Source organism: Monodelphis domestica, chromosome 4, assembly GCF_027887165.1.
Source record: "Monodelphis domestica isolate mMonDom1 chromosome 4, mMonDom1.pri, whole genome shotgun sequence".
Lineage (NCBI taxonomy): Eukaryota > Metazoa > Chordata > Mammalia > Didelphimorphia > Didelphidae > Monodelphis > Monodelphis domestica.
In genome coordinates, this window is record NC_077230.1 from 412,249,882 (window position 1) to 412,264,884 (window position 15,003).

The window sequence follows — 15,003 nt, forward strand, 5'->3', positions numbered from 1 at the left end:
ATAGACTATTGGAGTGCTCTCTAGTAGGGAATTATAATACATTCTCTTTCATATATTATGCATGAGAATATTACATTTTCAACAGCCTAAAATAGCATCGTTATTATATCGGGTTCTAGATGCTCTCTGGTGTGTCTACACGCGCCCGTGCAGGTGTGTCTCCACCAGAGCTGCTCCAGTCTCTCTCCTAAAGCCCATCCCGCCGGGCAGGCTACTCTGGGGACAAAACGCGGGCTCGAGCGCCTCCGCGGTTCCCAGCCTTCTCTCCTCCGGATGACGTTCGGGGAGTAACAAAGGAAGCGTGCCTCGCGACCGACAGCCTGCATTAGGGATGCGGTCTGACAGGGCATTGTCCTCCGGGGCAATTCCCGTCCCGATGGGCCATCTGGAGGACTTTTTTCCCCAAGACTACATTGATCGATCCGTATTATCCGGGCTTTTAAAAACTTGGGAACGTTCTGCTCTTTGACACTCAAAGGGCTTCTTAAGGAAGGATTGTTTGTTGGTTTTGGCTGAAGTGAAGCCCCAAAAGAATGTGGTTTTTAATGTATTCCCCCTCCCTCCCCTGCAGAAAGACGACAATCCCGGGCCATTCTTCAGCTTCAAAGCCAGAGGGCTTTCTTAAGGGGAGCCCTTGGAGCCCAGGCCAGTGTTCAGGGACTGGCAGCTTGTTTGCTCCCTTCACAGCAAGTTTAACTGCCCTCCCTGTTGTGTCCCGATCTCTGGCCATTCCCTAGTCTTTCCTGCGTCCTTCCAAACGTGCTATTCAAATTCTCTTTTCCTTCCCCAAGAAACTCTTTTTAAAAAATGTTTAAGAATTATAAATTATCAGGAGAGGTTAGATGGCTCAGTGGTTAGAGAGCCAAGCTTAGAGGCAGAGAGCGTGGGTTCAAATTTGGCCCCAGGCACTTTCTAGCTGTGTGTTCCTGGGCCAGGCACTTGACCCCCATTGCCTAGCCCTTGCCCCTCCTCTGCCTTGGAATTGATACTAAGAAGATAAAGATTTTAAGACAAATTTTAAATTTTTTTTAAAAAAAACTTTCTAAATGACATTTAAATAGTACCTGTGTTATATCATTTGAGACTTTTAACAACCCTGGAAGGTAGGTGTTGTTATTACTCCCATTTTACAGATGAGAAAACAGAGGATGAGAAAAATTAAGTGACTTGCCTAGACTTGTGAGCTGTGTGCTGCTAGTCAATAATGGGAATGATTCTAACTCAGGTTTATCTTGACTCTTAGGGCAGCTAGGTGGAACAGTAGATAGAGCACAGGGCTTGGAGTCAGTAAGTCCTGAGTTCAGATTTGGCCTCAAGACTGTGTGACCCTGGACAAGTCACTTCACCCTGCTTGCCTCTGTTTATCTCTAAAAGGAGCTGGAGAAAGAAATGGCAAACCTTTCCAATACCTTTGCCAAGAAAACCCCAAATAGGTTCACAAATAGTAAGACACAGCTGAAATAAATGAACAATAAAGTAACCTAACTCCAAGTTCAGCACTCTTGCTACCTGCCTATGTCCCAACACTTCTTACTGATTGATCCCATTTTTGCCTCCAAGGGATGTAATATAGTGCTGGGTTTGGATTTGGAGTTCAGATTCTTACTGTACCATTCGTTTATTAGCTGTATAACCTTTGGCAAGTCATTTAATGTCTTGGAACCTCAGTTTCCTCAACTGTAAAAAGTGGGAATACATAGTAAGTGCCACATAAATGCTCATTCCTTTCTTTTTCCCTACTGCCCCCTTATTCCTTCCTATGAACCTATCACTTCCCTACCTCAGTTTCCTCATCTATAAAATGAGGAGGTTGAACTAGATAGCCTCTAACATCCCTTCCAACTCAAATTCTATTCTTTCTTTGGACCCTCACAGCAACCCTGAGAGTAAGTGAAGATATCATCATCCCCACTTTATAGGTGAGGAAACGGAGGCTCAGAGGTATGAAATGACTTGCCCAGAGTCACCCAGCCAACAGGTATCAGAGCCAGGATCTATATCCATGCCTTTGCTGATTCCACATCCCACTCTTCTACATTCCACTATGCCCTTCCTTGAATAGCCTGGTGGGTCCCAAACTTCTGAGAGTTTCCCATATTGGTGCTTAGCCTACCACAACTCAAAGTCAGGAGCACAAGCCATCTCCCAGGTGATAGAGATTATGGGCATTATATGCCACCTGAGAAAGAAGTCATTGACTCCAACTTTTATTTTACACGTAGAGAAATAGAGGACAGGAGAGATTAAGTGATTTGCCAAGAGTTACACAGCTAGGAAGTGTCTGAGGCAACCTGATATAGTGGCTGGAGTCTTAGACTTGGAAGCAGAAAGATTTGAGTTCAAATCCAACTTGTCAAGCATATGCCTTAGCAAAGTCCTTAAACTCTCTGGGATCGTTTCTTCATCTATAAACTACAGGGATTGGATCCAGTGACTTCTAGGGGTCTCTTCTCACTCTAAATCTATTATTCATTAAGTGTCTCAGGAGGATTATAACATGAGTCATGTTGACTCAAAGTACAATGGATATTATTGGGGATTTTTCTACAAATTAATTCATTTTTGGCATCTTTTCCTACATTTTGAGTTCCAGATTCTTTCCCTTCCTCCAGTCTCTCCCCTACCCACCCAGAAGGCAAGTAATATGTCAGTTATACATGTGAAATCATGCAAAACATATTTCTATATTAGTCATATTGCAGAAAAAAGAAAAAAAAACAAAGAAAATGAAAAAAAATATTTTCATCTGCTCTCAGTTTTCTCTCAAAAGATGGTGAGCATAGGGAAACTAGGGAATGCAGGAGACCAAGTGCCAGGGCTGGCGTTGGGAGGACCTGAGTTCGAATCTGATCTCTGATACTTCACTTTATAAACCTAGACAAGTCTCTTAATCCTAGTTGCCTGGCCCTTACCACTCTTCTGCCTTAGAATCAAATCTTAATGTTGATTCTAAGACAGAAGAACAGGGTTTTAGAAAGAAAATGGTGGACACCTTTCATCATGAGTACTTTGGAATTGTCTTGGATCACTGTATTGATTGGAGTAGCTAAGTCATAGTGGATTGTCGTTACAATATTATTGTTACCATGTATAATGTTCTATAGGTTCTATTCACTTCACTTTGCATCAGTTCATAGAAGTCATCCCAAGTTGTTGTTTTTTTTCTGAAACCATCCTGCTCATCATTTCTTATAGCTCAATAATATTTCATCACCATCTTATAAGCCATTCCCCAGTTTAAGAGCATCTTCTCAACTTCCAATTCTTTGCCATAACAAAAACAGCTACTATGAATATTTTTGCACATATAGGTCCTTTCCTTCTTTCTTTGATCACTTTGGTATACAGACCTAGTAAAAGTATTACTCATTTAAAAGGTAGGCATAGTTCTATAGCCCTTTGGCCATCGTTCCAAATTGTTCTCCAGAATGGTTGGGCCAATTCACAACTCACCAACAGAGCATTAGTATGCCTATTTTTCTCCATCCCCTCCAGCATCTGTCTTTTTCCTTTTCTGTCCTTTTAGTCAATCAGATAGGGATGAGGTGGTACCTCAGAGTTTTTCTAACTTGCATTTCTCTTATCAGTAGTAATTTAGGGCATTTTTTATGTGACTATTGATAGATCTGATTTCTTCTTCTGAAAATTGGCTGTTCATAGCTTTTGATCATTTGTTAATTGGGGAATGGTTCATATTTTTTAAAGATACATTTGACTCAATTTCCTATATATTTGAGAAATAAGGCCTTTATGAGAGAAAATGGCTATTTAAAAAAAACTCCCCTATTTTCCTGCTTTCCTTCTAATTTTGACTACATTGTTTTTTTATGCAAAACCTTTTAAATTTCATGTAATCAAAATCATCCATTTTATTTCTCATGAACCTTTCTCTTTTTTGATCATAAACTTTTCCCTTGTTCATAGATGTGACAGGTAAATTTTTCCATGCATGCATGCTCCCCTAATTTGCTTCTGATATTTGTGCTTAACTTTGCTTCTAAATCATATACTCATTTTGACCTTCTCTTGGTGTATTGGTGCAGGGACTCATCTCTTCAAGGCGGGACTGTGACAGTTGCTGGTGGGTCTGCCTGCCTCAAGCATCTCTCCATTCCAATCCATCTCCCATTTTGCCACTGAAGTGATTTTCCCAAGTTGAAAATCCAATTATGTCACTCACACAATAAACTCCAGTGCCTCCCTTTTTGATAGTTATTTCTTTATCCTTTATAGAATTGCTTTGTATATATATCTGTTTGCATGGTGTCTTCCCCATTAGATTGTAAACTCCTTGAAGGCAGAGACTGTCCTTTGCCTCTTTTCCTATCCCAGTCTTTGCTTAATACAGTAAGTACCTGGCACACAGTAGGTGATTAATAAATTTGATTGATTGATTGATTCCAATTTTGATTGCCTTCTAGCAATTGGTAAGGAAGCTAGATGGAGGAACTATCGAGTTAGGAAGACTTGAGTTCATATACAGACTTAGACACTTAATAGCTATGTAGCAGTGGACAAGTCATTTAACCTCTGCTTGCCTCAGTTTCTTTAACTGTAAAATGGGCCCATAAGGTTATTGCCAGGATCAAATGAGATCATATTTGTAAAGTGGTTGGCACTTAGTAGGCAAATGCTCATTGCTTTTTTCTTTCTTCCTTCCTGGGAACCACCCAGATCTTTTTTATCTGACCACGAAAACTAGACAGTAGATTCATCCAAACACTAGGAGAAGAGGTGGAAGGCAAACTCACCTGTATACCAGAGAGACACAACCCATAGGAGCATGTCTCATATATATATATATATATATATATATATATATATATATAGCCCTGCCAAGTCAGGGGCCCCTCCCTCTATGGAAATCCCTCAGCTTAGCAACTAACAAAAGACTAGAGTGTTTTCCAAACTATGCAAATTTAGAAATCAAATTTTTCATCCTAATAAAGTAATAAATCTCCAAACCACGTTTGTCCTAAATTACCATTTCATAATATTGTCACTGAAATTCTAATTGGAGAGAGATCCTCTTGTAATGAATTGAAACTGAGTTTTTGAGGCAGGAAGGGGTTAAAATGCCATTTCAGACATATAGGAGCTATCTGACCCTGGGCAAGTTGCTAAACTTTCTCAGTGGTCCAGTCAATTTTCCAAAATTGTACTTTACAGATGAGAGTCAAGGGTTAGAAGGCCAGATGCAAACACGTGTAGAGACAATGAAAAAGTGGCTTTTGTAAAACTGAGTGACCAGTGAAGTCTGGCACCTGGAAAGAGCTGGAGCTGGCTGCAGAATGGCCAGAGGCTTTGAGTAGGAGTCTCCTCTCCCTCTCTTCTTCTGTTTTCCCTCATTTTATTTCCTAGATCTCCCCCTTTCTACTTCTTTCCTCTTCCCCTTCCCCCTTTTTTCTTCTCATCCTCTACATCTTTCCAACTTTCTGCCCCCTCCCTTAGGTCCCCAACCCTACTTCTCCCTGTCTCTGTCACATTCCCACTATTCCCCCTGGTCTTCCTGTCTCTTTCTTGATCTAGATCTTTTTCTGTTTCTATCCCTTTATTTTTCTCCCCCTCCCCCCATTTCTTCACCACTCTTAATGCTTTTCTTTCTGTTTCTCCCCCTCTGGATGTCTCTGTATCTCACTTTACCCTAACCCTCTCAGTCCTCTCTCCCTCCCCAATTCTCTTTCCCTCCATTTCTCTCTTCCTCTCCAATTCTTTTCCCCCTTTCCCTCTCAATCCCCTCTCCCTCTCCAATTCTCTCCCCGTTTTCTCTAGTTCTCTTTCCCTCTCCAATTCTCTCTCTCTTTCCCTTTCCAATCTTCCCTCTCCAATTCTCTTTCCCCTTTCCCTCCAATTCTTTTCCCCCTTTCCCTCTCAATCCTCTCTCCCTCTCCAATTCTCTTTCCCCTTTCCCTCCAATTCTTTCCCCCTTTCCCTCTCAATCCCCCCTCCCTCTCCAATTCTCTCCCCTTCTCTCCAATTCTCTTTCTCTCTCCAATTCTCTTTCCCCTTTCCCTCCAATTCTTTTCCCCCTTTCCCTCTCAATCCCCTCTCCCTCTCCAATTCTCTCCCCTTCTCTCCAGTTCTCTTTCTCTCTCCAATTCTCTTTCCCCTTTCCCTCCAATTCTTTCCCTCCTTTCCCTCTCAATCCCCTCTCCCTCTCCAATTCTCTCCCCTTCTCTCCAGTTCTCTTTCTCTCTCCAATTCTCTTTCCCCTTTCCCTCCAATTCTTTCCCCCCTTTCCCTCTCAATCCCCTCTCCCTCTCCAATTCTCTCCCCTTCTCTCCAATTCTCTTTCTCTCTCCAATTCTCTTTCCCCTTTCCCTCCAATTCTTTTCCCCCTTTCCCTCTCAATCCCCTCTCCCTCTCCAATTCTCTCCCCTTCTCTCCAGTTCTCTTTCTCTCTTCAATTCTCTTTCCCCTTTCCCTCCAATTCTTTCCCCCCTTTCCCTCTCAATCCCCTCTCCCTCTCCAATTCTCTTTCCCCTTTCCCTCCAATTCTTTCCCCCCTTTCCCTCTCAATCCCCTCTCCCTCTCCAATTCTCTTTCCCCTTTCCCTCCAATTCTTTCCCCCCTTTCCCTCTCAATCCCCTCTCCCTCTCCAATTCTCTCCCCTTCTCTCCAATTCTCTTTCTCTCTCCAATTCTCTTTCCCCTTTCCCTCCAATTCTTTCCCCCTTTTCCCTCTCAATCCCCTCTCCCTCTCCAATTCTCTTTCCCCTTTCCCTCCAATTCTCTCCCCCCTTCCCCTCTCAATCCCCTCTCCCTCTCCAATTCTCTCTTTCCCTTTTCCCTCCAATTCTCACTTTCCCTCCCCCTGTTCCCCTTTCCCTCTCCTTCCCCTCCTCCCCTCCCTTTTTACATGGGAGCCTGGCGTTAGAAACCCCGAGGTCTGTTTGTGCCTGCCACGCAAGGCGGCCCGCCTGGTTGACTATTCACATCAGATGGTGTGAGCCCAGAGTTTTTCGAGTTTCCCACACTTCGGCCCCATTCACAGTGTTAAACTGTCAACAATAGAAGTGTGCCTGGGAGGCTCCTCCACTGAAAGCTAATGCTGGAGCTGCCATCTGGCCAGCACTCTGGAGAAAGAGAAAATGCCTTTCATCCTGGGGCCGGGGCCAGCCCTCCTGGATTCTCCCTGCCATTGTGGCCTGGGAAGGCTGGCAGGATTGAAGCCCATTCATTTCATATTTCTCAGATCGGAAAATTGGATCAAAGCTTCCCTCATCCCTCCCCGCCCCCAAGGAAGCCTCCCACCTCCTCTCCCCATACCCACCCCTCCTGCTGCGTTCACCTGGACAAGCTAGATGCTGGACTCTTAATCCCCAGCACACCTGGACGCTGCCACCAATGCTGCTCTTACAGACTCCATCAGGAAAGGAGGCTCTGGGAGCTTACATTGGGCAGCGGATATGATCCAAGGATTGGATTTGAATCCTGACTAATCATTTATAATCAGAGGGTCAGATATTTTGGACCTTAGAAACCATTAGGGCAAATCCTTTCATTTTATAGATGAGGCAACTGAGGCACAGAGATGTTAAGTGACTTTCTCAATCACCCAGCTATTAACAGATCCCCAAGGAGTTTCATTAATTTGGCTGGCAGAAAAAAATGTAGTTTTATTTCAATATAACTGGTTTCCTTTGTAATCCTATGTATTTTGTTTCATGCATTTAACAGCATTATTCTGAATCCTTAGTCTTCACTAGACACCGCCAAAGGGATCAATGGAACACAAAAAACAAGGTTCCAAGGTCTAAGAGATGGGTTCAAATTCAACTTCAGACACGTAGTAGTTGTGTAACCCTGGGCAAATCACTCTGCCTTAGTTCCCTCCTCTGTAAAATAGAAATAAAAATAACAGGAACCTTGAAAGGTGTCAAACGAAATAATATTTGTAAAGCTTTTAGCACAGTGTCTGGCATCTTTCTTTCCTTCCCTTTTCCTTTCTTTTATTCTTTTTTCCTTCTTTCTGCCTTCCCTTCCTCCAGCCTTCCCTCTTTCCCTTCCCCTCTCCCTCACTCCCTTCCTTCCTCTCTTCCTTCCTCCCTCCTTCTGTTGAAAACTTTGAGGTAAAACCTCAGGTTCAGGACAGGAACCCTTTTGCAAGAGTGCAAGAGTCCAAAATTAGCTTAAAAATAAAAAAAGAGAAATGTATTAATTTGGAAGCAATGTTGACCAGCTAGGAGACAATGTGCAGGTGAAACACTGTCTCCTCAAGGTGATGGGATAAGGGGTTTTTATACCCCTTTGACAACAAGGATTACAGGATAAGAAAGTTGGGGAATAGGGTGAATCAGAGAAGAGGTAATTCATTAGGTTGGGGGGGGGGTATAAGGGATGATCTGTGGAATTCAAAGGTTGTTTGAACTGGGTACCATCCAATACCTATCAGGGTGGAACTGGGAGGTATATCTATGTTAATTGAAGATAAAAGGGAAAATCCAAAGAGAGTGTTATCAGAAAGGTATTCCCTGATCCCTTTTGACCTGAAACATTTCTGGAGTTTGAGGTGTCTAGGAGGAAATCCTGGGTCCCATATCACTTCCCCCTCCATCCCCCCCTCTCTGTCTCTCTTTCCATCTCTCTGTCTCTCCTTCTGTCTCTGTCTCTCTTTCCATCTCTCTCTCATATTCTCTCTCTCTCTCCCTCCCTATCTCTTTTTTTCTCTTTCTCTCTACCTCTCTCCCTCCTTCTTTTTCTTCCTTCCTTCCTTCCTTCCTTCCTTCCTTCCTTCCTTCCTTCCTTCCTTTTTTTCCAGATTCCAAGTCCAATAATCTACATACTTCAGCCCACTACCACTGTGACCTCAGATGAGTTACCTTCCCTTCTGCTCTATCATATGAAAAGGGTTGGAGTCCATGGCTTCGGAAGACCCTTCTAGCTATAGCTCTATGATCCCATGGTCCTTTATGTAACTTTGAGCAAGACCCTTCCCCCCAGTTTCCTTCTTTATAAACTGAGAGCTTTGGACCAGGTGATCTTTAAGGCTTCTTCAAGCTCCAAGTATATGATCCAATCTGTGACTTTGCACAGGTCACACAAGAGTCTCTCTAGTCAAGTTTCCCCATATGCAAAAGGAGGAGTGTGGACTGAGTACCTACCAGGTCCCTTCCATCTCCAAAGACTTAATTCTAGTTAGCTAAAAATCTAGGCTTGTAGGGAATGGTCTCCTGGGCAAAGATGACCCAAATTCAAATAAATAACTGTTATACACTCACTACCCTGAATGTATATATATAAGTAGAATACACAGTGATTTATGTTCTACCATAAGCATTCCAAAATATCATCCCATGTACCCTCTCATTTCATCACAGATTTACAGCTGTAAGAGACATCTTTTAATCCAATTCCCCAGGGAGAAACTGAGACCCATAGAAGTTTCTTAACTCTCTCAGGGTCACACAGCTAATAAAAGCAGGATTTGAATGTAGCTTTTTCCAACTCCAAATCCAGTGTCCAATCCACACACTGGTTACTTCCCCTCCCTGGGCCTCAGTTTCCACATCTGTAAAATGAGGGACTGGACCAAATAGCCTCTGATGTCTTTTCCAGTTCTAGAGCTATCTGATTTTATGATCTCAGGACTTGCCAGAACAGAGCTGGATATCTTGTTGTCCTTGGCACAGCCCTCGAATACCCACACCATGATGAAATATCAGAGGGCTTTACTGGAAGAATTACATGGAAATTATGCTCCTGTTTGCTTTAATCCCTCTTTGCTAATTCAGAAAGACAGCTGGGCTCATGTAGGGCTTTATATCAAGGCTGTAACTGTCACCATCCATTCCCATGCCCAGAATTGTGGATGGAGATGTTGAGGGGCCCTAGATTGAAACAGTGATGACCCCTGGAGCTCTGTCCCCAGAAGGCAGGACTGGGCAATTCTCCAAAAAGCAGTCTATCTGCATTAGTAACATTTTCTCCATCACTTTCTTAAGTTTAGACAATCAACAAAACAATTACTTGATTCCAGTGTTTGCTGATTTCCTGGATGTTGAGGCTCACACTGAAAATTTAACAATTATAGGTTCTTTTGAGTCAGTGCTTGAAATCTGAGAAACTGTCATTTGCCCATTAAAAGCAGAAAATTTAAAAAATCATTACAGCAACTGATTTTTCTAGAGCTTAAAATTTTTCAGTGTTTTATATGCCTTCTTTCCTTCCAGTCCACTGAGTGCATTGTAAACATAATTGTCCCATTTTACAGATGAGAACACTGATGATCAGAGCAGGGAAATCTGATTGGCAGAAGGAACTGGGGACAGTCTCCTAAGAGTAGAGATTTGATTAGGATATGATAGCAATGCTCCTGTAGTTGAAGGGCTGTTATGTGAGAGGATAGTTGGCTCTTGCCTGTCCTCAGAGGACTAAATCAGGAGTAGTGAGCAGAAGAGGCAAAAAGGGAAACTTGGGTTTCATGTCAGGAAGACCTTTTCACAATTTTGTTGTCTTTTTTTTTCAGTAGTGTCTGACTCTTTGGGGTTTTCTTGACAAAGATCCTGGAGTAGTTTGCCATTTCCTCCTTCTGCAGATCATTTGAAAGATAAGGAAACTGAGGCTGACAGGGTGAAGAGATTTGCCCAGGGTCTATCTGAGGCTGGATTTGAACTCAGAAGGAGGACTCTTCCTAACTCCAAGCCAGGTGCTCTATCTACTGCATCATCTAATTTTAACAATGAGAATTGTCCAAAAATGGAATGAATTCTCCATCCTTAGGAGTCTTCCAGCAGAGGCTAGAAGGTCATGGATAGGGGATAATAAAATGGTCCTTCCTTTTAAAAAATGGGTTGGACAGAGATGATCCCTGAGGTCTCATCCAACTTGGAAAATTCTGAAATTCTCTAAGTGGCTCATCCAAAGAAAACAAGGCAAACAGAAGTAAAATGTGCCCTGTGTGCCCAAGGTCACATGGCTAATAATGGCTGAGGCTGGATTCAAACTCAGGTCTTCTTGACTCCAGGTCTAATGCTCTATCTAGATGCCTTTGGAAAACCTTAAAGGACAATGAAAATATATTATTAATAATATCATCGATTTAGAACTAGAAGTGTCCTTAAAATCACTGAGTCCATCCACCCATGTCATTTTACAGATAAAGAAAAAGGACCAGAAAATGAGCTATTCAGTCGTTTGCTGTTATCTCTCAGTTGTTTGAGTCTTGTATGACTCTTTGTGGCCCCACATGGGTTTTCTTGGCAAAGACACTTGGTTTGGCTTCACACATCTCGTTTTTCTCCAACTCACTGAATAGAGGAGGCACACAGGGTGAAGTGGCTTGCCCAGCTAGTAAGCATCTGAAACCAGATTTGAACACAGGAAGATGAGCCTTCCAAATTCCAAGCCCAGTACTCTACCCACTAAGTACTTTCTGCCTAAATGGAAGTTTCTGGATAATCAGAGAATTTTTTTTTAAACCCTCACCTTCCTATTGGAGTCAATACTGTGTATTGGCTCCAAGGCAGAAGAGCAAGAAGGGCTAGGCAATGGGGGTCAAGTGACTTGCTCAGGGTCACACAGCTGGGAAGTGTCTGAGGCCACATTTGAACAATCCACTGAGCCACCCAGTTGCCCCCAATAATCAGAGAATTTTGAGACATCTTGTACGACTTGTAATAATAAGCATGATAGACAAATACTGGACAGAGAAAGAGACAAGGCGCCATTTTGGTTGAGGATTTGGCTGGGAAGACTGGTTTCTAGTCTTGCTTCAGAGGATTTAGCTTCTCCATGCCCTAGACAATTCTCATTAAAGATAAGTGGAAGGTATCTACCTGTATTGCTGCATTGCTCACCTAACAGTTCCTTATCCTAATGAAACCCCAGGTCTGACCTCTTTCCTTTTCCAGAGGACATTAGAAACTTTAAAGGTCTTTATAAGAGTCAGCTGGATAGCTCAGTGGATTAAGAGCCAGGCCTAGAGATGAGAGGTCCTGGGTTCAAATCTGGCCCCAGATACTTCCTAGCTGTGTGACCCTGACCAAGTCAATTATGTATAATTAAAAATCTGTTACCCTAAAAAAAGAACTACATTTCCCAGGATCCCACTGACTTCCTGTTGTTACATACTTCCTATAGACAGGGGATATTAGGCAGTGACGTGGAGGGTCCCAGGCTTGATGGCGCAAGCATGGTGGTGATAAGCTCAGGGATTTTGAATTGACTGAGTAGCCATGGGCACATGGTTTTTATTTTTGTATCTCTTTATTCCTTTATTTCTAATGATCATTAATAAGTCTCCTAAAATATAATATTTTTACTATTTGAGACATTCATTTTAATTTTTACACTTACCTCCCCATTGGCTAGCCCTTATTACTCTTCTGCCTTGGGACCAATACATAGTATTGATTCTAAGACAGAAAGTAAGGGCTTAAAAAAAATAGGTCTATATAAATAAAAACTGTAATTGTGGCCAGATTCTTGGCTGTTCCAACAGGAATTATTATCAGACAATCTGACAGTGTATTGAAAGGTTTTCTTGATCTTCAATCCAGGATCTGAGTTTGAATGAAACAGAGATGAATAATGCCACTCCCAAACTTTATATATATTTAAGGGCCAGACAGACACAAACACAAGAATCTGCAGACTAGACTGTCACCATTGGGGAAGAAATTCAAGATCATTCAGCCCAACCTAAGAGAGCTAAGGGAGCCAGCATGACACCATGGACCCATCCCAGCTCTGCCACTTGTGACCTTGGCCAATTCTATTGCCTCCCTAAGCCTCAGTTTCCTCATTTGTAAAGTAAGGCAAGTCTTAAAGTGCTTTGACAATTTTATTTCTTTAGAATTTACATTAATAGGAGTTTGGTGGCTCAATGGATGAAGTGCCAGACTTGGAGTCAGGAAGTCTTGAGTTCAAATCCAGTCTCAGATATTCCTAGATGTGTGATCCTAGGCAAGCTACCTCATCCTTTTGGCCTCAGTTTCCTCAACTGTCAAATGATCTGGAGAAGATGGCAAACCAGTCCAGCATCTTTGCCAAGAAAACCCATATGGGGTCATGAAAAGTCAGATAAGAATGAAACGACTGAACAACAACAGAAAAGAGAATTTAATTAAGGGCTCAAGGTGGGAATATCAGCCTTGATACCTATTATTGGGTGATTTTTGGCAAATCATTTGTCCTTTCTGGGCCTTGGTTTCCTAAGGTGTTGGAATGATTTCTGATATCCTTTCCAACTGAAAAAAAAAAATCCCATTATCCAATATGATGCAGGAGCATAGAATTTGGCATTATTTGAATGAACTATCTGTGTGGCCTTGGTCAAATAGATTTTTCTTTTCCAGACCTCAGTTTCCCCCTCTGAAAAATGAAGGGCCTCAGAGGTACTGTGCACCTATGGAATCTGACTTTGGTTCTTGATCTTTCATCAAGCTTGAAAGAAGACTGTAGGAGTTCTCATTAGTCACTCTCTCCCCGCAGGACAGGGCAGGAAGATGGTACCAGTTATTTTTGTTGTTTTTTAAAACCCTTACCTTCCATCTTGGAATCAATACTGTATACTGGTTCCAAAGAAAAAGAGTGGTAAGGGCTGGGCAATGGGGGGTTAAGTGACTTGTCCAGGGTCATACAATTATGACGGGTCTGAGGCCAAATTTGAACCTGAAAGGATAAAGTTGTTGTGGGGTACTAAAGTTGAATCCCCAGGGATCAGAAAGAATGCTTTTTGCAAGTATGCAAGACTCCAAAACTTAGCTTAAAAAATAAAAGGAGAAATGTATTAATTTAAAAAGTAATGTTGAGAATGGCCAGGAAGATAGTATAGGTGGAACATCCAGATGAAAAGCTGCTCCCAGAATCCATCAATTCTGGGGATTATATACTCTTTATAGAGTGGGGATGTGATGCTGTGTGGACATGTGAGGACATGATTCTAGAGTGGTAAACACTCAGGCATTCAGGGTTTGGTCATCTGACTGGAGTCTGCCTAAAGACCCTCATAGTGTAGGGGGAAGATGGATGTCTGAGATACAGTCCGATGGTATTGAGGTGTAGCCTGAAGATGCATCTCTATGTCCATCTCAGACCTAAAGGATGGTCCAAGGAGGATAATTCTCTTTGGGTCTTATAGAAGTTATCAGATCTTATTGGGTTAGGAATCACAAGGACAGAAGGGAGAAAAGGAATTTCTTTGCTTACAGTTTGCTTGAGTTTTGGGGGTACGATGCCCATGCCAAAGTGACTTGCCCAGTGAGTATCTCAGACTGGATTTGAACTCAAGTCTTCCTGACTCTGGGTCTGGTACTCCATCCATTAAGCCACCAAACTCCTATTAATGTAAATTCTAAAGAAATAAAATTGTCAAAGCACTTTAAGACTTGCCTTACTTTACAAATGAGGAAACTGAGGCTTAGGGAGGCAATAGAATTGGCCAAGGTCACAAGTGGCAGAGCTGGGATGGGTCCATGGTGTCATGCTGGCTCCCTTAGCTCTCTTAGATTGGGCTGAATGATCTTGAATTTCTTCCCCAATGGTGACAGTCTAGTCTGCAGATTCTTGTGTTTGTGTCTGTCTGGCCCTTAAACATATATAAAGTTTGGGAGTGGCATTATTCATCTGCTTCATTCAAACCCAGATCCTGGATCGAAGGTCAAGAAAACCTTTCAATCCATTGTCAAGTTGTCTGATAATAATTCCTGATGGAACAGCCAGGAATCTGTTAGTAACCCTGGCCACAATAACAGTTTTTATTATATAGACCTTTAAAGTTTCTAATGTCCTCTGGAAAAGGAAAGAGGCCAGACCTGGGGTTTCATTAGGATAAGGAACTCTTGGGTGAGCAATGCAGCAATACAGGTAGACACCTTCCACATACCATCTTTAATGAGAGTTGTCATGGGCATTGAGAAGCTGAATCCTCTGAAGCAAGACTAGAAACCAGTCTTTCCATGGTACCTTGTCTCTATCCCCAGGGCTTGAGGAGGGAGAGATATGAAGGGAAAGAAACACAACCCTGAGCAAACCCTTCTTTTAGTCTTAGGAAATGATCACT